A 22,296-nucleotide genomic window follows, 5' to 3' on the forward strand; every position below is an offset into this window, starting at 1 on the left:
CGTGATTTGCCTCCGCTTCTGGCAAACAATGTGAAAGCGGAATTCACTCTGCACCATTTGATCTGACTATATTGCCCGAGGGTTTTTTGTGGCGGAGTAATTATGCTCTCCAAATATGGGAAGAACCCCATACTTTCCAGCATCGACGAGAATAGAGATCGAGGTTGGTATGAGTGTTTTGTTTGGGTTAGAACCGCAGATATCATAACAGCGGCGTTCATGCCTTCCTCGAGCAGTGGAATGACAAACGTAAGTTTCTCAGAGCTCATTTTTGTTTTCGTACGCTTTCGACCGTTCCTCTAACTATTTAGATATGCCAACCGTTGCTTGGGTTCTGGATGCAATACCTCGTTTCCACAATTGGGTGGAGAGCATTATAAATCAACACCCGCACCAGCAGCGGACATGGAAAGATATAGGTGGGTGGTACAAAACCATGGTAAGAATTTTTCTCTCTTCCTCTGCTTCGCGTTCTTCCTTATATTCATCTTCCCTCCAAACTGATAGTATTCATTTTCAGGTTTGGCAAAGGGTTCCTCAATCCCTAGGCCCCAACCAGAAGATGCTTCCGTTGCACTGGAGCCTAAGTTAGACCCTACAATCTCTGCTCGGGTCATTGACGAGGCAAAAAAAAAAAGGAAATCCCAATCATCCAAACCACCAAAACCATTGTAACGACCCGTTTGGTCGTTTTGGCGTTTTGGAGTCTTTTCCCCAAATTATCCTTTCTATAGCTTGGAAATGATATTCTTGACTTGCGGGGATAGGTGGTATGGTTATATAATTGACGGGTAAATTTTAGAATTTATTTATTTAATGTGTGAATAGTTTATTCATATAAATTTTATTTGCACTTATATAAGGTATAAGTTGATGAATAATGTAATTTACTAAGTGGGTCAATTTTTACCTTATATATATTGGTTGAGTAAAAAGATTATTTTGGACAATCATTTTAGTTGGTCGTTAATGGGTCACGCCCATAATTAATTTAATATCCTATGTTACATGGCCCATGTATAATATTAAGAAAGGGTTTAAGTGGGTAGGGTTTCCACATGTTTAAGAGAAAATTAGATATTTCAAACGAGTGGCTTGACAGAAAGTTGCGGCTTCGAGAGGGAATTGTTGAAGTGCTTCAGGTAATAGTTAACCTCCTTATATGGGTATACTGATTGCTAATTTTCAGCATTATTTGAGTTAGTTTTCATAGTATTATAATTATTATTATTATGAGGGGGTGAGATGAAGTTAAGTCTCAAAGAGACCATTTTTACGTGTGCAGTTATAGAGCTTTTCGAATTTTGGTGAGATTAGTGGGTAGCATAATGATGACTCAATGATTAGAGGCTAATAAGATGTAATGATAGGTAATTATTAGGTAACATTGATAGAGTGAGGTAATTGTTAATGGTTCCCATGTATTCGTTAGTGGAGGTTGTTGTTTGTATTTTAGCCTCTGGTTTTAATCCATTGACGCCAAAATCTTAAATCAAAGAATCCTAATGGTCTTAGGATAACTGTAAACACTATAGAGCATAGACAAAAACATTCTTGACCTTTTCCCATTTGAGCCAGTAGCTGCACTCGACCTTACATCCTCTCTATGGACTAGCGAAATTTCTCTTAAAATTATGAATTGCAGCTTTAATTTTTAATTATATTAGGTATGAAATTGATTATTTGGATATTGGATTATATGCACACCTTCAAATACATGATATTTGAGAAGTGGAAGCTAGATTTTGATCCTAAGTTAAGATTTCGAGGTAATTGAAAGTTTTAAGCCTAGTCTTAAGAAAAGGGAATTTATAATTTGGGAGTCCATTTAGGGATGAAATTGACAAATTTTCTGGATATATGACCCTTATGTGATGGGGGAAATAATTTTTAAATAAAATTCCAATTTTGTCCTTGTGGGCTCGAGATCACTTTTCGGGGCAAGTTTTTGGGTTCCGAATATAAGTACAGCAAAATGAGTGTCCTTATATTTGTATTCTAATGTACATCACATATTTGATAGACTTTCATCATTCGAAAGCGCTCCGGAAAGGAAAGGTGTTGGCTTGAAGGTTTGTGGCTCTTGTTCGGCTTCGAGGTAGGTTACGACTTACTTTATGTCTAGACTCTGGTTAGCGAAACGTATGTAGATAGTAGTGATTGGCGGGGAAAGCATGATAGGCCTTCGGGCATGGTGTGGAGGTGAATTCCATCTAGGCTGGTATTGTCCGCTGTTATGCGGGCTTGTCGCCATCATTGTGATATTGTTACGTGGGATTGTTTCCATGGTTGTGATTTCATGTGTTACACCCCATTTTAACCGGGTTAGAGCGGAGTATAACATATTGGAGATTCCTAAATTGTTTTGTTTTAAGGAGTCGCCACCTAATTGATTTTGAGGTGAATTAGGGCACCTAATTATTAACTAAGGTAAAGCTAACTAAACCTCCATTAATAGTCTACTTAATCAGTGTGATTCAAGGTAAGGGTTCTATATTATCCTAAAGGGAAGGGATTAGGCATCCTTTAGAATCCGTTAACTACGGTTATCCGGCCAAACTTAGGTTAACTAATTAAAGTGAAAAATGCAAATATAGTGCTTAAACTTTAAGAAAAACGGCTTGCAAATGCTGCTGGGGTTTTAAAAGAAAATATACTAATACTTTGAAATAAGACTTATAAATATTATTGAGCTTTAAATGAAAATATAATAATGTTATTTAGCAAATATAATAATTTATATAAGGGGGAAACTTTAAATGCTATTTAAAATAGAACTTATAAAAAGTTGATAAGGCTCTGAATAAAAATGCTATTTAGAATGAAATTTATAGAAAATATAATAATTTGCATAAAAGGAAAACTTCAAATGCATTTAAAATAAACTTATAAATGTTGCAAAGATTTTAATGCTATTTAAAATAAAATTTGCACAAAATATATATAAACAGAAGAAAATGCGGATTTATGCAGTGTTTTAATAAATATTTGAAACAACTCGAATGGTGAAATATTAATTGATTCTTTAGCAGTTCGCAAGTGTAAAAAAACGAAACAGCTAATGTGGATTTTCGTATCCTTTTGCTATTTCAACTAACCGTGATTCAAATTTAAAGAGTTATTTATAAAATATATTTGAATTCATATTTGCGTATTAGTGACGTGTTGAAATGTATATGATAGTAAGAATAAAATATTACTCCCTTTATTTAAAATATAAATAGTCATGCCGTCAATTGTCCCAAATAAAATAAATATTAGGCGTTATAAATAATTTTAACATGAAAAAAAAAAAAAAAAAAAAGAAGAGAATAAGCTTATGGAATTAATTGTTAGTTTTTCCTTAAACTAACTACCCATTACTAAAGCTAAACCTACTAATTCATTAGGATTTATCTAACTAACGAAATAATGAAATAAAAGGGTTAGTGGCATAATACAAATTAAATTCACAAAATAAATAAGGGGGAAGATAATTAAAACAAATGGGCTCAGCCCCATTTTAAGATGGCCTGCTATGGGTATTGCTGTTGGGCTGCGGCCCAGCGGAGATTTTATGCATTGCTGCGGATGGGCTGGACATGGAAGATGACCCGAGGAGATTATGTTGGGCCTTTAGCCCAACACCAAGCGCGAAAGAAAAACGAGTCTTTGGCGGGTGCAGCGATGGTCATGCATAAAACGAAAGAAAATGGATTAGTATACGATCAACGAATAAGGTTAAGCACGTAAGAATATAAATTTAAACCCAACCAACGGATTACATATACACTATGTATATTTGAGTATATTTCTTGTAACAAGAGAGGGTTATAAGTGTTACACAGCAGAGTTGAAAGAAGCAGGGACTACTGATAATATGACTATATGGGTGAAACAAAATCAACACAAGAAAGAGAGCAACTCAGGACCATTAATGGTCAGGATATTTACACAGAATTAAGGGCCATACCAGACTGTCCTTAGGAAGATCTGATAAGCTGAGACAGTTGGCATCAAAATTATTTTAAGCAAGATAATGTAGCAGATTTTGCACATGGGGTTAACAGTAATTGATCACATTAGAAGCTCAATCTAAATAGGATTACACATAGACAAGAGTGCAAGCATAATATTGGCTTAGGCAAATTGTCATTTTGAGATCAGTAATCAATCAAACAGAATAAGCAAACTCAAGTGATTTAGAAAGACCCAGCACAAACAAAGACAGGCATTACGCTGAACCACAACAAATCATCAAACATTCATTCAAATGAAAACTCAGACGAGCCGGGCCAAGTAGAGGGCTTAACAGAGAAGTTTGTAATCAGCAGGAACGTGCTATGTGGTCACAGGTTCATCAAAGTCACAGAGATAATGCAAAGACCAAACAAAGGGATATGTGGTTTATTTATTCCAGACAGTTACTAGACCTCAAAATCAAAGGTAATGTGCAAGGTTAATGGTATTCAGACAGTTGAAAACTTAAAACAAAGCTAACAAGGGCAAACTTAATTCATATACTTCAAACTAAATAAGCACATGGCAGCTCCCCTAACATAATGCTAGTATAGGTTCAAGAAGGGAAGCAAATTCTCGACAATCTCTTTTATGACACATCAGGTTCAAGTCAAGAGCAAAAATTTATGTTAATCTTTGCTAAGCTTATTATCTATTTAACTGAACATCTACCCCAAGCTAACCATGTAGAAAACTGACTAATGCAGTAGCATATTAAACTGTCACATATCTGGATCACATAAATTCTCAAAGCGTGAATCTCAGCCTAACAGAGCAAATCTAGCTAACAGGGAAGAAATTAGAACCAAGGGCACAATAGAGACTACCCTAGGGACATGTCAAAAAAGATAAATGTCAAGTAGCTTAGGCAAAACGCACACGGGCAACTTCATTTTTTCAAGATCAGCAGGCAAATGCAAGACAATAACATGCTAGTACATTGAGATTCTCAGTTTTTTTTTAAAAGCTATAAGGCAGCAATAAGCTTGACCCTCAAGATGATATAAATAGCTTGTGAATGACTTGAAATACTTAGCACTTAATCATTTGGCCAAACAGAATCCATACTACCAATAATACTCTGAGAATATACTAGAAAATGTTCGCCTAATCCCAATTATCCGATATTCAAATGAACATACATCAACATCTGCCTTTACCCAACTTAACTCATCCCTGATCTTGCTAAATGTGCTTTCAAATGCATATTACAATTACCATCATACCTATGTAAATAACTACAAAACACATTTAAGAATACGAACCCCTAAAACAGAGAAGGTAATGGCCATACACACGGCCTAGAAAAGCGGCTAATGACATGCTAACATTACTCAAACGACACAGTAAGGGCCAAATTATCTGCTAAAGGGTAAAACATACTAACTTAAACTAAACAAAACTGAACCAAATTGGTCTAAACACAACTGAAACAATATCTATCCACGCTATCACACTACCTCACTACAAAACGTGTAAAAGCATATAAGACACTTGACTCATAACAGAAAATGCTTGATTCATGGATAAATAAATAAATAAATAAAAGGGTTGGTTGCTGACCTTCTTCGGGTGCAGCGAAGTGAGGCGAAGGTTTCGATATCTACCTCGAAGACTACTAAATCAGAGCTTGCGATACTCGAATTCACAGCAACAAACAGGGCAAACGAAAAAACAGGAAACAAATATTCCCATATTTTGACTCGATATTTTGGATTATCACCACTACTACAAGCTCAATATTTTGGGGATTTTGTGCGGCTGAAAACTTGCTTTGGGGAATTTCATGAATCGAAAAAGAACTTCGTTCTTGGGGGGGTTTTCTCCATCCAAAAAATCCTCTTCCTTTCCGGGGGGTCTCCTTTGATCGAAAAAAAAAACCTTTCTTTATAATTGCTTGAAGGGCGAGAGAGGGAAGAGCGTGGGGAACAGGAAGGTGTGGGGAACAGGGGTGTCGGAGAATGGCAGAAGCGTGGGGTAACGTGGGGATGACGATGAAAGAAAGGAGTGGGGGACAAGACGAAGTGGTGGTGACAGAGGGCATGGTGGGAGTCGCAGTGGTGTCACGTGGGTGAAGGGGTGGAAGGGAGAAGAGGGGATGACGGTGAAAGAAAGGAGTGGGGAACAGGAAAGTGTGGGGTGTCAGACGCGGTGGTGGTGACAGAGGGAGGTGGTGGCGACAGAGGGAGGTGGTGGCGACGGGGAAAAAGAGAAGGGGAGGTGCGGCGGAGGAGGGTTTGGGAAAGGGAAGAGGAGGCGGAGAGAAAAGAAGATGAAGAAATGAAGGGTAGGTTTCCCTTATTTTGAAAATGGTGCGGGTCGGACCCAGTCCATATTTATGGACTGGGTCAATTTTTAGACTGAGTAATAAAAGGATGGGCTAGTGAATTAAAACATAGACTGATCTAAAAATTGAGATAAAAGATATGGGCTAGCCCAAAAATATTAGGAGTTAATCGGACTTTGATTTGGAGTCCGATAAATTAACAATACGGACTGAGTGCACGAAATAGTTTGGCTTCTAAATTTAAATAAAAGGCCTGTTTAAACAACTTGTGTTAGAATATTGCTCAATATGAAATATGCAATCCTTAATGCTCAGATAAAAAAATGGCGTTGCAATAGCCGTGCAATAATATTTCGAAAAATCCGCAATAAAATAAACATTATTATTTAATTATGCAAATATACATGCGATGCGTGTGCCTGAGCTGGTAAAATGCCAAAATGATAAAAATTGTGAATTATAATAATAGTAATAAATAATAGTAATAATAATAATAATAATAATAATAAAATGATGGCTAGTGACTGTAATAGAAAAAATGAACGCCGGTATTGATAAGAGGCTAGTAATTATAGTAAAATACAATATATATTTTTTAATTTTTCCAAAATATTAGAAGCGTAAATAGGTATTTCGGAGGAGAGGCGGGACAAAATTGGGTGTCAACAACTTGTCCCTCTTTGCCCGGTAATGATGAAAAGAGTTGTCGGGCAAAGACGTTGACTTAGTAGCCTATTTTGTCCCGGCTAAAGGATTACGGAGGACTAAGGGTAAAGAAAACTTACGGCCGAACTCTGGTCTTTGAATCGCCTATATATCTCGGGTTGCACGAGAATCAGGCCGCGTGTAGTTCTGGGATGGCTACGACACTTATGGCTAGCAAGTCACGATTTGGCGCGAATCTTTGCAAAATATTGTCCCAGTATCGAATTATGATGACACTGGGTATTGGGATAGAATTATGTCGAATTATATGTCGAATTGAGTGTGCTGGAACGCGAATGGAAAATTTGAAATTGGAGCCGAGTGTTCGAGGTAGATCTTTGACCCTCGTCGGGAAGTCTGCTTATCCTTCCCGACGTATTGCCCCAGTTCGCTGCCGAAGAAATAGTTCCACGTTGTGCTAAAACTCCTGCGAAACTTTAAACTAGATAAAAATAGTCAGTAAAATAAATATTGAAGTAAAGCGATGCAAGTGCGGTGAAATGTGGCTGCGAGCGCACGCAGGGCATTTGAAAATAATAATAAGACAGGGCAGGTGCGGTGCGATGTCTTATGCAGAAATTTTTCAAAGGGCGATGCGCAGCCTTATGCGGAAACTACAAAGGGCGGTGCGCAGCCTATGCAACATGAAAGGCGGTGCACAGCCTTATGCAGAAAATTTAAAGGGCGGTGCATGGCCCAAGCAATATATGAGAGCGATGCAAAGGGCAGCCTTAAGCGAAAAATTTAAAGGGCGGTGCATGGCCCAGGCAACACATGAAAATGATGCAAAGGGCGGTGCATGGCCCAGGCAACACATGAAAATGATGCAAAGGGCGGTGCGTAGCCCATGCATCATATGAAAGGCGGTCGAGCCCAAAAATGTCCTATTATAGGCGAACGAGCCTAAAATGTCCTATTAAAGGGTGGAGGAACCCGATATCCTATTTTAGGGTGGAAGAACCCGATATCCTATTTTAGGGTGGAAAAACCCGATATCCTATTTTAGGGTGGAAGAACCCAAGCATCCTATTTTAGGGTGGAAGAACCCGATATCCTATTTTAGGGTGGAAGAAGCCGATATCCTATTTTAGGGTGGAAGAACCCGAAATCCTATTTTAGGGTGGAAGAACCCGATATCCTATTTTAGGGTGGAAGAACCCGAGTATCCTATTTTAGGGTGGAAGAACCCAATATCCTATTTTAGGGTGGAAGAACCCAAGCATCCTATTTTAGGGTGGAAGAACCCAATATCCTATTTTAGGGTGGAAGAACCCGATATCCTATTTTAGGGTGGAAGAACCCGATATCCTATTTTAGGGTGGAAGAACCCCAGTATCCTATTTTAGGGTGGAAGAACCCAATATCCTATTTTAGGGTGGAAGAACCCAAGTATCCTATTTTAGGGTGGAAGAACCCAATATCCTATTTTAGGGTGGAAGAACCCAATATCCTATTTTAGGGTGGAAGAACCCGATATCCTATTTTAGGGTGGAAAAACCCGATATCCTATTTTAGGGTGGAAGAACCCAAGCATCCTATTTTAGGGTGGAAGAACCCGAATGCTGTGCGTTTGCGAACAATGATGTTGTGCCTTTGCGGGACATTTGAAAGTAATAATGCAATGCAATGCAGGTGCGGTGCTTTTGCAGTGCGGGACATTTAAAAGCAGTAGTGCGTATGCAGTGCGGGAAATTTAAAGCAATAGTGCATATGCAGTGCGTGGTATTTAAAATAGTAGTGCCTGCAGTGCGGGGAGTTTAAAGCAATAGTGCATATGCAGTGCGTGGTATTAAAAAATAATAGTACATGCAGTGCGGTATTAAAAATAATAGTGCATGCAGTGCGGTATTAAAAATAATAGTGCATGCAGTGCGGGGAATTTAAAGCAACAGTGCGTGGTATTTAAAATAGTAGTGCATGCAGTGCGGGGCATTTAAAGCAATAATATTTGTGCGTGTTATAGGAGGATTCCAAACCGCTCGCTGCGCAGTCCCCGCAAAGCTGTAAGCATACTTCAGCTTCCGCAACTGGAAGCCTTGGTGATATTTCACCTTGCTAAAATGTTTCCATGAATAAAATTCCTGCGCTCAAAGAAAATTATGAGTTTCGAAATTTGTGTTGATTTTGAATCATCCTTGAATCACCCTTTGCTTCATGAATTTCGTAAGGTTTTCTTGATGCTAATATTCGTATGCCGTGCATTATCGTTGAGGAGTAGCTAAAAATCGGTTCTGCGTTACTCAAAGGAAATTTGTTAGTATAAAAGAAAGTGGTTGCCTTGCGTTGAACATTGAAGCTTTGGCTTTGAATCTGTGCTTTTCGTTGCTATGCCATTGCAGAAATCTGATTATGTGAATATGGCTTGGGATAAGCCGTCTGCAAAATTTCTCCAGTTCGACTTGGGGGGGAAATTGGAGTTTTTTATTTATTGTGACCGAACCCAACGTGGGCGCCTACGTATCCTGCTACTAACAGGAATCAGGTCGACCGTAGTTCATTTAAAAAGTCTAGAAAAGATTACAAGATAGCGGCTATTCCTAAAGATGGGCATGTGGAGGATGATATTCTCGAGTGTCGAGATGATGTCCCTATCAGTCGGCTTGACTTGTTGCACGCTTTCTTTTCAAATGCCTTGGTGCCAGTTTCGATGGATCACCCTTAACAACAGTTGTCTTTGTGTTTGCAATATTATCGGCTGAAGGCTCTAGCTGCAGCTTTATCTTGCCACTTTCAATCATGCTTTGAATCTTAAATCTTAGTGCTGGACATTCTTCAATGTCATGTCCTTGGATGTTTGAGTGATAAGCACAACTCTTAGATAAATCAAAGTTTGGCGGTGGATGCTTAGGTATAAATCCCTTCTTTGGTTGTAGAATACCCTTAGAACTCAACCTCTTAAATATGTTTGCCAATGGTTCATTTAGAGTAGTGAAGCAAAAAGATTTCCTCTTCTTTTTATGTTGAGAGCTTGATTGTGCTTGGTGAAACCGTCGTTGGTAGCCTTGCTGGGAGTTTTGCTGACGAAGACATTGCATGGTGGCATAAGATTGAAAAATTTGGTGACTTTTATGGCATTGCGCTTGATGCATAGTCGTGGAAGCAAATTGGTTTTCCTTCATTTCACTTTGCAGATTTCCTAGTACCTCCGCTTGGAAGGTTTGGTGAACGGCTTGTGTTGCTGAGCTATCTGTAATTCTCCCTTCTTGAATGGCATTTTCTAGTTCTCTACCAATCCTAATCAAATCAGAGAAGTTGTGTGCACAAGCTCCGAGCAACTTATCATAATATAAGTCTTCCTGAATCTGGATGAAGGTTGAGATCAATTCCCTCTCGGATAATGGAGGATGTATTTTTGAAGCTTCTAACCTCCATCGTATGGCATATTCTTGGAAAGACGCATGTGGCGTTTTCTTTATTCTAAGCAGATCAGCTATGTGCGGATCGCCTCCAGTGTTAAACTCGAATTGCTTTATAAATCCGCAGGCCATATCTTCCCACGTAAGCCATTTGCTAAAATCTTGTTTAGTGTACCAATAGAGTGCTGATCCTGATAAACTTTGAATGAACAATCTCATTCGTATGGCTTCAATATGTCCAATACCAATTAATCTGCTGCAATAGTCCTTTAAATGAGCAACGGGATCTCCCTTCCCATTGAAAGTGTTGAACTTAGGTATTTTGTACCCTGACGGAAGCTCAGCGTTTGGATGCACACATAAATCTTCATACTTCAAAATCTGGAAATTTCTCGAACATAACTCTTCATTAATGACTTTCCTCAAATTGTGGAGTTCTTTTCCCAAATCTTCGTGGCAAAGCGACTTGATTTCCTTTCCAGGCCTCCTGTATGGGGATATCGCCAGTTCGTTTTCCTTACTTTTCTCGAATTGAGTGGTGGCTATGGAAAATTGAGGATTAGGAATTATCGCTACTTGATCGGGAGTGTAGGTCGAAGGCATTTGTGGAATGGTATAGGTAGGATTTAAGTGAGGCGAAATGGCTAAGGAAATGTTGCTGGAAGTTGAGGTTGTGTTAGGAAGAAGGCTTAAGGTATTTCCCAGATTGGCTACAATATTTTTTCGAACCACCTTTCCCTTGCTATCGTTTTGTTCTTGCACCAAACGCATACCAGTGTTGAAAGCTTCAAATCTCTCTGCCATTGTAGTCTCGTCCTTAATGCAGATTCGCAGCCAAAACAATGTTCAATGCTAGACAACCTTTTAAAGAGAAAAGTAAAACTTCATAAACAAAATAAAATGTTAGTGCATGAAGTAAAAGCTTCATCAACAATATATATATATATATATATATATATATATATATATATATATATATATATATATATATATATTTTTTTTTTTTTAAGTGATCTAATTAAGCAGGCTCTAGATTAGAGACGACTTGAGTCATATAAAGGGAACGAACGGACGACAATGAATCATCAGCTATTTAGCTCTGACGGTTGAGAATGAATCGGAAGAAAGAAAACTGCATTGGAGTAGAACATGCCATTTGAGAAAGGTTGACTCATATCGAACGCCAAAGCTTGGTTCTGAGTTAATTCTTACCAATTCCAGCATATTTTTTTTTAAAAACAAATTGCCCCAGTTTTAGAATGTTTTGAAAAATGTCTTGGGTTGCATTCCAAAATTGTCCCAGTTTCATGCTCCTTCGTTTGGGGAATATTAAAATTTGTAGTAAATAAGACCGAGCCTTATATAGGCTGCCTACGTATCCTGCATCCGACAGGAAATCAGGTCAAACGTAGTTCGGGTAACATGCAAATAGGAAAAAAAAAAATCTACCCCAATATGACCGAGTCCCTATGTGGGCTGCCTACGTATCCACCGAGGAATCAGGTCAAGCGTAGTTCGCCTGGTGTGTAAAAGTTTTTTTTTTTTTTTAATGATGCAAGAGATTAGTTTAGAGAAGATCATGATTGATCGGGTGCAAGACAGTTGAATTTAATGTACCCGAGAGTTACGAAGCACTGGCGGGTTGCAAAATGTCAAGGACAAGAGGCCTGTGAGATTGTCCTTCGACTTGCATGCTAGAAATTGAAATTAATAGGTGCGCGAAGATAAATTTTAGCGACCCAGAATGACGCGTTTGACTGAGCGAAGACTCCGCAGAAGCAAGGTACTTGAACAGTCATTCTTGAACAACTTGATGGCAAAAAATTGAACAAATATCGAGAAGTGCCATTTGATAGATTGTACCAATAAATTTGGACATCTACCAATTTAAGAAACGATAAATGCTGAAAATGATAGAATTTGAAAGTAAAAGTTCCATGACGTAAACCGAGTGCAAAATGGATTCTACGAGGCATGGAGCTAACGGGTCAAATGTTCCGTCGTTTGAGACCGAAGATCATACCCGTAAAAGAAGGACGCGAAAAGCTCTAGAATTTGCAGTTTGATGCGAGACAAATTGTCCGACACTAATAGATTTGAGTAACTAAGCGAATAACGATAAGAGAATGCCTATTAAAATAAAGTTGGAATGATAAGAGCTAACTTTAGGATTTTCAAAGCTAGTTCATGTATGCGAAAATTAGGAAATTTGCTCCGACGATTAGAAATTTGTCGAGAGTCATGCTAAGAATGCGAGTGATCTTAAAGGTGCTCTAGAGTGGCTAAAGTGCGCTAACCGCGGAATAGTTTGTTTTTTTTTTTTTTTTTTTTTTTTTTTTTTGAGGATGATGCAAAAATAATTAATGAACAATATGCAATTGTGCGGCAAAGCAAATATGAATTTTACTTTTCTTCTGAAACAAAGATGATGTTAGCAAATATCAAGTAATAACTTTTTCACAAATAAATTCAAATAAGAGCCTTCAAATAAAATTAATTAATGAGCTTGGCATCAGGTGATAATCGCAAATAAATTCAAAAGCAAGCATATTGCAAATAAATTTAAGTAAACCACTTAGCAAGCAAGCAAACGCCTTATAACACAAACATTGACAAGACGTCCTAATATGCAGGGATCTCTTTATGCCAGAGGTAGGCCTAACGCGAATTTGAAGGATAAAATATACGATTATATATCATCCCAATGTGCTATTAATTAAAGACCCATACAAAGTTTAAAAATCTTGGTACAAAGGAAATTATTACAACTTGACTTTCATAAGCTAATTAACAATGAGAAAAGTCCTTCGTCATCCTTGAGCCTCTTGGTTGCTTGGATATATTCACCGATCTTTCGTCGATTTTGGATAATGTATGACATAGCCAAAACTCCTCCCGTTTTGATGCCTTCTTTAACACAGATCTCTCTTTGCTCAGCTAAAACTGTATCTAATTCTTGCATGTTGTTCGCATTGTACCGATTTATGGCTACCTGCGTTCACAAACGGTTAGTTCTACCTAAATAGCACATGGTCCACATAACACACATGTTTATCCTTCAAATCAATGCACATAACGTGATAACTGTCGCTTGGGGTCATAGACCCACTCGAACATTTGGAAGAGGTTAACTAATGGACTTAATACACCTTGGGTATTAAGCCTCCTAGGCTCGTGCATGTCCTTAAAAGGGTTTTGGCTTAGCTCTATCTTAAGCTGACTAAGAGTTGTTTTCCTATGACGCAAGGCTCCCCCAAGCGGACAACTTGGGAGTGGAAAGTCCGTGGCCGTCGACTGCACCGCTGATCGACTAAATCCACTAGACCAATCCAACTAAAGGGGTAATTTAGTAGTGCACGGGCGCGAACCGCGAAGCCGTTTTAAGTGTGTGAATATGTGTGAGTTTTCCAGGAGTGGAAGGAATATGAACGGAATGCCAATTAAAGAAAGCAGTAACATATTATTACATAGAAAATTTCGCATAATAAAACAATCACTTAAAACATAAGAGAAACAAATAAGGCAACAATAAAAGCAAACATAAAGAAAACAACCAAACATCCAACAAATTAATTATTAACCTAAGTTTGTTATGGTTAGAACCTAAATGTCCCCAGCGGAGTCGCCAAGCTGTTACACCCCATTTTAACCGGGTTAGAGCGGAGTATAACATATTGGAGATTCCTAAATTGTTTTGTTTTAAGGAGTCGCCACCTAATTGATTTTGAGGTGAATTAGGGCACCTAATTATTAACTAAGGTAAAGCTAACTAAACCTCCATTAATAGTCTACTTAATCAGTGTGATTCAAGGTAAGGGTTCTATATTATCCTAAAGGGAAGGGATTAGGCATCCTTTAGAATCCGTTAACTACGGTTATCCGGCCAAACTTAGGTTAACTAATTAAAGTGAAAAATGCAAATATAGTGCTTAAACTTTAAGAAAAACGGCTTGCAAATGCTGCTGGGGTTTTAAAAGAAAATATACTAATACTTTGAAATAAGACTTATAAATATTATTGAGCTTTAAATGAAAATATAATAATGTTATTTAGCAAATATAATAATTTATATAAGGGGGAAACTTTAAATGCTATTTAAAATAGAACTTATAAAAAGTTGATAAGGCTCTGAATAAAAATGCTATTTAGAATGAAATTTATAGAAAATATAATAATTTGCATAAAAGGAAAACTTCAAATGCATTTAAAATAAACTTATAAATGTTGCAAAGATTTTAATGCTATTTAAAATAAAATTTGCACAAAATATATATAAACAGAAGAAAATGCGGATTTATGCAGTGTTTTAATAAATATTTGAAACAACTCGAATGGTGAAATATTAATTGATTCTTTAGCAGTTCGCAAGTGTAAAAAAACGAAACAGCTAATGTGGATTTTCGTATCCTTTTGCTATTTCAACTAACCGTGATTCAAATTTAAAGAGTTATTTATAAAATATATTTGAATTCATATTTGCGTATTAGTGACGTGTTGAAATGTATATGATAGTAAGAATAAAATATTACTCCCTTTATTTAAAATATAAATAGTCATGCCGTCAATTGTCCCAAATAAAATAAATATTAGGCGTTATAAATAATTTTAACATGAAAAAAAAAAAAAAAAAAAAAAAGAAGAGAATAAGCTTATGGAATTAATTGTTAGTTTTTCCTTAAACTAACTACCCATTACTAAAGCTAAACCTACTAATTCATTAGGATTTATCTAACTAACGAAATAATGAAATAAAAGGGTTAGTGGCATAATACAAATTAAATTCACAAAATAAATAAGGGGGAAGATAATTAAAACAAATGGGCTCAGCCCCATTTTAAGATGGCCTGCTATGGGTATTGTTGTTGGGCTGCGGCCCAGCGGAGATTTTATGCATTGCTGCGGATGGGCTGGACATGGAAGATGACCCGAGGAGATTATGTTGGGCCTTTAGCCCAACACCAAGCGCGAAAGAAAAACGAGTCTTTGGCGGGTGCAGCGATGGTCATGCATAAAACGAAAGAAAATGGATTAGTATACGATCAACGAATAAGGTTAAGCACGTAAGAATATAAATTTAAACCCAACCAACGGATTACATATACACTATGTATATTTGAGTATATTTCTTGTAACAAGAGAGGGTTATAAGTGTTACACAGCAGAGTTGAAAGAAGCAGGGACTACTGATAATATGACTATATGGGTGAAACAAAATCAACACAAGAAAGAGAGCAACTCAGGACCATTAATGGTCAGGATATTTACACAGAATTAAGGGCCATACCAGACTGTCCTTAGGAAGATCTGATAAGCTGAGACAGTTGGCATCAAAATTATTTTAAGCAAGATAATGTAGCAGATTTTGCACATGGGGTTAACAGTAATTGATCACATTAGAAGCTCAATCTAAATAGGATTACACATAGACAAGAGTGCAAGCATAATATTGGCTTAGGCAAATTGTCATTTTGAGATCAGTAATCAATCAAACAGAATAAGCAAACTCAAGTGATTTAGAAAGACCCAGCACAAACAAAGACAGGCATTACGCTGAACCACAACAAATCATCAAACATTCATTCAAATGAAAACTCAGACGAGCCGGGCCAAGTAGAGGGCTTAACAGAGAAGTTTGTAATCAGCAGGAACGTGCTATGTGGTCACAGGTTCATCAAAGTCACAGAGATAATGCAAAGACCAAACAAAGGGATATGTGGTTTATTTATTCCAGACAGTTACTAGACCTCAAAATCAAAGGTAATGTGCAAGGTTAATGGTATTCAGACAGTTGAAAACTTAAAACAAAGCTAACAAGGGCAAACTTAATTCATATACTTCAAACTAAATAAGCACATGGCAGCTCCCCTAACATAATGCTAGTATAGGTTCAAGAAGGGAAGCAAATTCTCGACAATCTCTTTTATGACACATCAGGTTCAAGTCAAGAGCAAAAATTTATGTTAATCTTTGCTAAGCTTATTATCTATTTAACTGAACATCTACCCCAAGCTAACCATGTAGAAAACTGACTAATGCAGTAGCATATTAAACTGTCACATATCTGGATCGCATAAATTCTCAAAGCGTGAATCTCAGCCTAACAGAGCAAATCTAGCTAACAGGGAAGAAATTAGAACCAAGGGCACAATAGAGACTACCCTAGGGACATGTCAAAAAAGATAAATGTCAAGTAGCTTAGGCAAAACGCACACGGACAACTTCATTTTTTCAAGATCAGCAGGCAAATGCAAGACAATAACATGCTAGTACATTGAGATTCTCAGTTTTTTTTTAAAAGCTATAAGGCAGCAATAAGCTTGACCCTCAAGATGATATAAATAGCTTGTGAATGACTTGAAATACTTAGCACTTAATCATTTGGCCAAACAGAATCCATACTACCAATAATACTCTGAGAATATACTAGAAAATGTTCGCCTAATCCCAATTATCCGATATTCAAATGAACATACATCAACATCTGCCTTTACCCAACTTAACTCATCCCTGATCTTGCTAAATGTGCTTTCAAATGCATATTACAATTACCATCATACCTATGTAAATAACTACAAAACACATTTAAGAATACGAACCCCTAAAACAGAGAAGGTAATGGCCATACACACGGCCTAGAAAAGCGGCTAATGACATGCTAACATTACTCAAACGACACAGTAAGGGCCAAATTATCTGCTAAAGGGTAAAACATACTAACTTAAACTAAACAAAACTGAACCAAATTGGTCTAAACACAACTGAAACAATATCTATCCACGCTATCACACTACCTCACTACAAAACGTGTAAAAGCATATAAGACACTTGACTCATAACAGAAAATGCTTGATTCATGGATAAATAAATAAATAAATAAAAGGGTTGGTTGCTGACCTTCTTCGGGTGCAGCGAAGTGAGGCGAAGGTTTCGATATCTACCTCGAAGACTACTAAATCAGAGCTTGCGATACTCGAATTCACAGCAACAAACAGGGCAAACGAAAAAACAGGAAACAAATATTCCCATATTTTGACTCGATATTTTGGATTATCACCACTACTACAAGCTCAATATTTTGGGGATTTTGTGCGGCTGAAAACTTGCTTTGGGGAATTTCATGAATCGAAAAAGAACTTCGTTCTTGGGGGGGTTTTCTCCATCCAAAAAATCCTCTTCCTTTCCGGGGGGTCTCCTTTGATCGAAAAAAAAAACCTTTCTTTATAATTGCTTGAAGGGCGAGAGAGGGAAGAGCGTGGGGAACAGGAAGGTGTGGGGAACAGGGGTGTCGGAGAATGGCAGAAGCGTGGGGTAACGTGGGGATGACGATGAAAGAAAGGAGTGGGGGACAAGACGAAGTGGTGGTGACAGAGGGCATGGTGGGAGTCGCAGTGGTGTCACGTGGGTGAAGGGGTGGAAGGGAGAAGAGGGGATGACGGTGAAAGAAAGGAGTGGGGAACAGGAAAGTGTGGGGTGTCAGACGCGGTGGTGGTGACAGAGGGAGGTGGTGGCGACAGAGGGAGGTGGTGGCGACGGGGAAAAAGAGAAGGGGAGGTGCGGCGGAGGAGGGTTTGGGAAAGGGAAGAGGAGGCGGAGAGAAAAGAAGATGAAGAAATGAAGGGTAGGTTTCCCTTATTTTGAAAATGGTGCGGGTCGGACCCAGTCCATATTTATGGACTGGGTCAATTTTTAGACTGAGTAATAAAAGGATGGGCTAGTGAATTAAAACATAGACTGATCTAAAAATTGAGATAAAAGATATGGGCTAGCCCAAAAATATTAGGAGTTAATCGGACTTTGATTTGGAGTCCGATAAATTAACAATACGGACTGAGTGCACGAAATAGTTTGGCTTCTAAATTTAAATAAAAGGCCTGTTTAAACAACTTGTGTTAAAATATTGCTCAATATGAAATATGCAATCCTTAATGCTCAGATAAAAAAATGGCGTTGCAATAGCCGTGCAATAATATTTCGAAAAATCCGCAATAAAATAAACATTATTATTTAATTATGCAAAGATACATGCGATGCGTGTGCCTGAGCTGGTAAAATGCCAAAATGATAAAAATTGTGAATTATAATAATAGTAATAAATAATAGTAATAATAATAATAATAATAATAAAATGATGGCTAGTGACTGTAATAGAAAAAATGAACGCCGGTATTGATAAGAGGCTAGTAATTATAGTAAAATACAATATATATTTTTTAATTTTTCCAAAATATTAGAAGCGTAAATAGGTATTTCGGAGGAGAGGCGGGACAAAATTGGGTGTCAACATCATGTACTTGATATAATCCTCTCTCTCTCTCTCTCTCTCTCTCTCTCTCGTAATATGGAAGAGGAAGGTTATTACTGAGAAATTGAATATTGAATTGCATTTCATAGTATGAATCTGTGGAACCTATGATTGCGGTGATTATTGAGGTTGATTTCATGCGAGGCATGCATCCCATATTCCATGTGTTATTTGATGTGATTATCACCTAGTTGTATCTCTTTCACATACTAGCTCACTCATCACATGAAAGGGAAGGGTAATATTGATGATAGAACTGTGGGCAATAATATGACTTGTACTTGTTGATTACATATTGACGATATTGTTGAGACTGATATCATGCATGACATGCATCCATATTATTCTTATGTTGTCCCGATGGTGAGGTGAGTGATTGAGAGACTCCGAGGCCTTTGACGGAGATTGAGAGTGACAGAGAGACTCCGAGGTCCTTGCCGGAGATTGAGAGTGATTGATAGCCTCCGAGGTTTCTGCCGGAGAGCACCAGTGGTACATGGACTTCGCGGGTCTCCCATGGGTCATGACTATGAGGAATTGCCATAGCATGTGTGTACGAGAGTGGAGCGTGAGAGGTGAATACTGCATTGCATAACATTTACATAGCACGACATTGCATTACATAGCACTCCATTTGAATTGCTATTCATGCCATTGCATGGCACATTCTCTGATTGATTCTTGATTTGTGAATTACGGAGTTGTTATTTGTAAGTATTTATTTTAGAGGCTTGATGGGCTCGAGGTTTAGAGATTTCCTCCTAGTCTTATAACCCGAGATATTGAAATCCCTTGTGACTATCGTTACTGCAAGACTTTCATATGTGCTAGAGTTGTGACTGTGTTTGATTACTTATCTGCTTACTTGTTAGTTGCTTCTTGTTTATATGCGTGAACTAACCATTCTCGGCCTATGATACCTACGAGCCTTGTGTTGTGCTCATACTACTCTTGCTACACTCCTTGTGGAGTGTAGAGTTATTTTCTGGTGATGTTCGGAGTCTCACGACCGTTTCGAGGCATTCGTCAAAGGCGTTTGGGTGAGCTATTTGAGATCTTGCAACCCAGAATCTCTCCTTAGATTTCTGTTGTTCTCTATCCTTAAACAGAAGTCGTATCCAGTTTGAATCTGTTATCTACTTCAAATTGTAAACTTCTTAGAAGCTCTTCTACGAGTCTAGACCAGGTTTTGGGAATTTCTTATAATAAAAGTATTTCTTCCGCATTGGTTTAATATCTAAACTGCTAGAGTGTGTTTACATGTTATTCCGCACGTTGTATCAAATTAAGGTAGTTACCTGAAGGGTTCGCCCACCAGGGAGGGTTAGTGTGGGTGCCTGCATGATCCATGATTTGGGTCGTGACAACCATCATCAGCGAGTCCTAAAAGAAAGAGAAGCTCTAAAGGTGCTGTGAGCGCATCTAGCATTCGGGGATTAAATGATCTCCCCGAAGACGATACTTGGGTCGCGAGAGTTAGCTTGGACCCCGCTATTGCCGCTTCTAATGCGGAAGGAACCACTCCGATGGAGGTCTCGGAGGAAAACATCACTGCCGATTTGGTCGGTCTCGCCCACCTAGCCATTCCACAAGTATCGAGAAGTACTACTCGGATCACAAAATCTGGTTCGAGATCCCGTCTTATAGACGTCTTCCTGGCCCCAACCATAGACCGGAGAAAGACTAGGTCGGCAACCATCATTGTACCCAAAGATTGCGGCTTTTTATCCTGTCCTATAGGGGTAGCCAGCTATTTTCGTCCTCTTGTGTCGGAATCCGATAAAGAAAAGATGGTAGGGCTCTTGTGGCAATATCTTCTTAACGAGAGCGTGCATGCTTCCAATCGGGTAAATATTCTTCCCTTACAAAGAGTTTGATTTATTTAGAGTAATCTTCAGCATTTATTGATTCCTAACTTTATTTTCTCCTTCACAGGCTGTCGTGCTCAAGAATGATGGTTTGTTTCGAGCCCAATGAGAGATGGATGACCTACGGGCCCAATTGGATGACTAGAGTAGGGAAACAGAGAAGTTCAAACTTCTTTTTCAGTAGAAGGAAGAACAGCTGAGCTAGATTGTCGATCCTTCGACCCTCCGAGCTGACCTTCGAGAGGCCAAGGAGGAGAACCACCGGTTGAAAAATGACTTTGCAGACGTAACTGAGAAGAATAACGCCTTGGAGGAGGAAAAAAGGCAGCTCACCCGTGAGAACTCTACTAACATTATTAAGTTCGGGGAGCTAGAGGCCACCATTGCCCAATTGAGGCGGCATCTAGATTCTATTAAAGGCGAGGTCGAAAACATGAAGGAGCAGTTCACTCAGCTCGAGTGTAAAAGGCCATCGAGAGGGAAACCTTTAAGGATATTCCCAAAGAATCCGGTTCTGGAGACTCGAACTCTGCTTCGAGGACTAGATAGGCTTAGGGAGCCTTGGTATTTTCTTTTGATTTTTGCAAATCAAGTTCGAGTCTTCGGCCTTTTATGCTATAAAATTTATTTTTGGCTTTCTTTTGTCTGCGCTCCTTCTATTATTTTCAATACTTATCCATATGACACTTAAGAACAGATCCTTGAATCATATAATGTTTGTGACATTATTTTTTTCGAAAATGAATTATACCTGCCTTTAGTCCTTATCGATTTTCATCTTATCAGACGAGTAATTAATAACTTCATTTTTAACGAAAAATTGAGCCAACTTAACTTAGAAGTTTTAGACTCTATTTATACCGGTTCTTTTTCATCCGATATCTTTTAATCAGGGCTCATATGTGGGAGCCTTTTTATGCTTATGAATTCGGACATCTCCGATCACTTTGGGCACATGGGTCAATGTCTTAATTACTCAACCCTTTTTCGATTGTTTGAAGTCTTTGAAAATTAGGCCCGGTTTATTATTACCTTGGTGTCTTCGTCTGTTTTGTGATGGCAGTCCCAGTCACTGGTAGCTCATGGACGTTAAAGATCCGCTATTCAGGTATTTCCATAAGAGCATAACATACATATTTTTCCCGAGATACTCTTCTTATTTCAAATAATTATTTCATACAGAAAGCTAAGAATGTTATATCCAACACTCGACTCATTCTTCTTTTTGCCGTAGCAAAACTATCCGGGCACGATTCATTCGATCATTTGACCTTTACATCAAATCCTAATGCAGAAAGTTTGGTAAGTACAAAAAATAAAATGTCTCGATTTATTAAAGCTTTCTTGATCTTTCCATTTTGATGAGGGTATGATAGTTCCCTAGTGTTTGTATGCGAAGCATGAGCAGAGAAACACTATAAAAAAAGGCGTCGGGAAGTCCCCCGTTCTCAGCACTTGGCTGGTCTTCAAGTCCTCGGTACTTAGCTTGGTTTTTTAATGAGAAATTAACACGTTGTATGTTGTTTGCTCATTAAAAACCTTGCCGGAAAACCCACTTCGTGATAAAACCGAGCTAAGAAAAAAATAGTACAACACGTGTTTTCAGACTTAATTCTACTTTCTTTGAATTTTGTTCCTGTTTGAACCTATAAGGGAAAAGGGTGAGAACTTCTTAAATTCACAAAGGGTTTGAGGTTCGTACCTTAGCAATAATTGTTTTTCAAGTGTGCCACATTCTAGTTGTTATGCAGCTGCTGGCCATCTGTAGTTTCCAGTTGA

The 22,296-nt window shown here is 38.2% G+C and overlaps 1 long non-coding RNA gene across 1 annotated transcript; it reads left to right on the plus strand.

Annotated features, from left to right (window-relative positions):
* Nucleotides 1-1,039: 1,039 nt before the first annotated feature.
* Nucleotides 1,040-21,724, plus strand: LOC132613740 (uncharacterized). Its single transcript, XR_009572095.1, has 3 exons — nucleotides 1,040-1,142; nucleotides 2,024-2,098; nucleotides 19,626-21,724. It is a non-coding gene; the product is annotated as an uncharacterized LOC132613740 (long non-coding RNA).
* Nucleotides 21,725-22,296: the final 572 nt, after the last annotated feature.

The sequence above is a fragment of the Lycium barbarum genome, chromosome 1, assembly GCF_019175385.1.
Source record: "Lycium barbarum isolate Lr01 chromosome 1, ASM1917538v2, whole genome shotgun sequence".
In the NCBI taxonomy this organism is placed as follows: Eukaryota; Viridiplantae; Streptophyta; class Magnoliopsida; order Solanales; family Solanaceae; genus Lycium; species Lycium barbarum.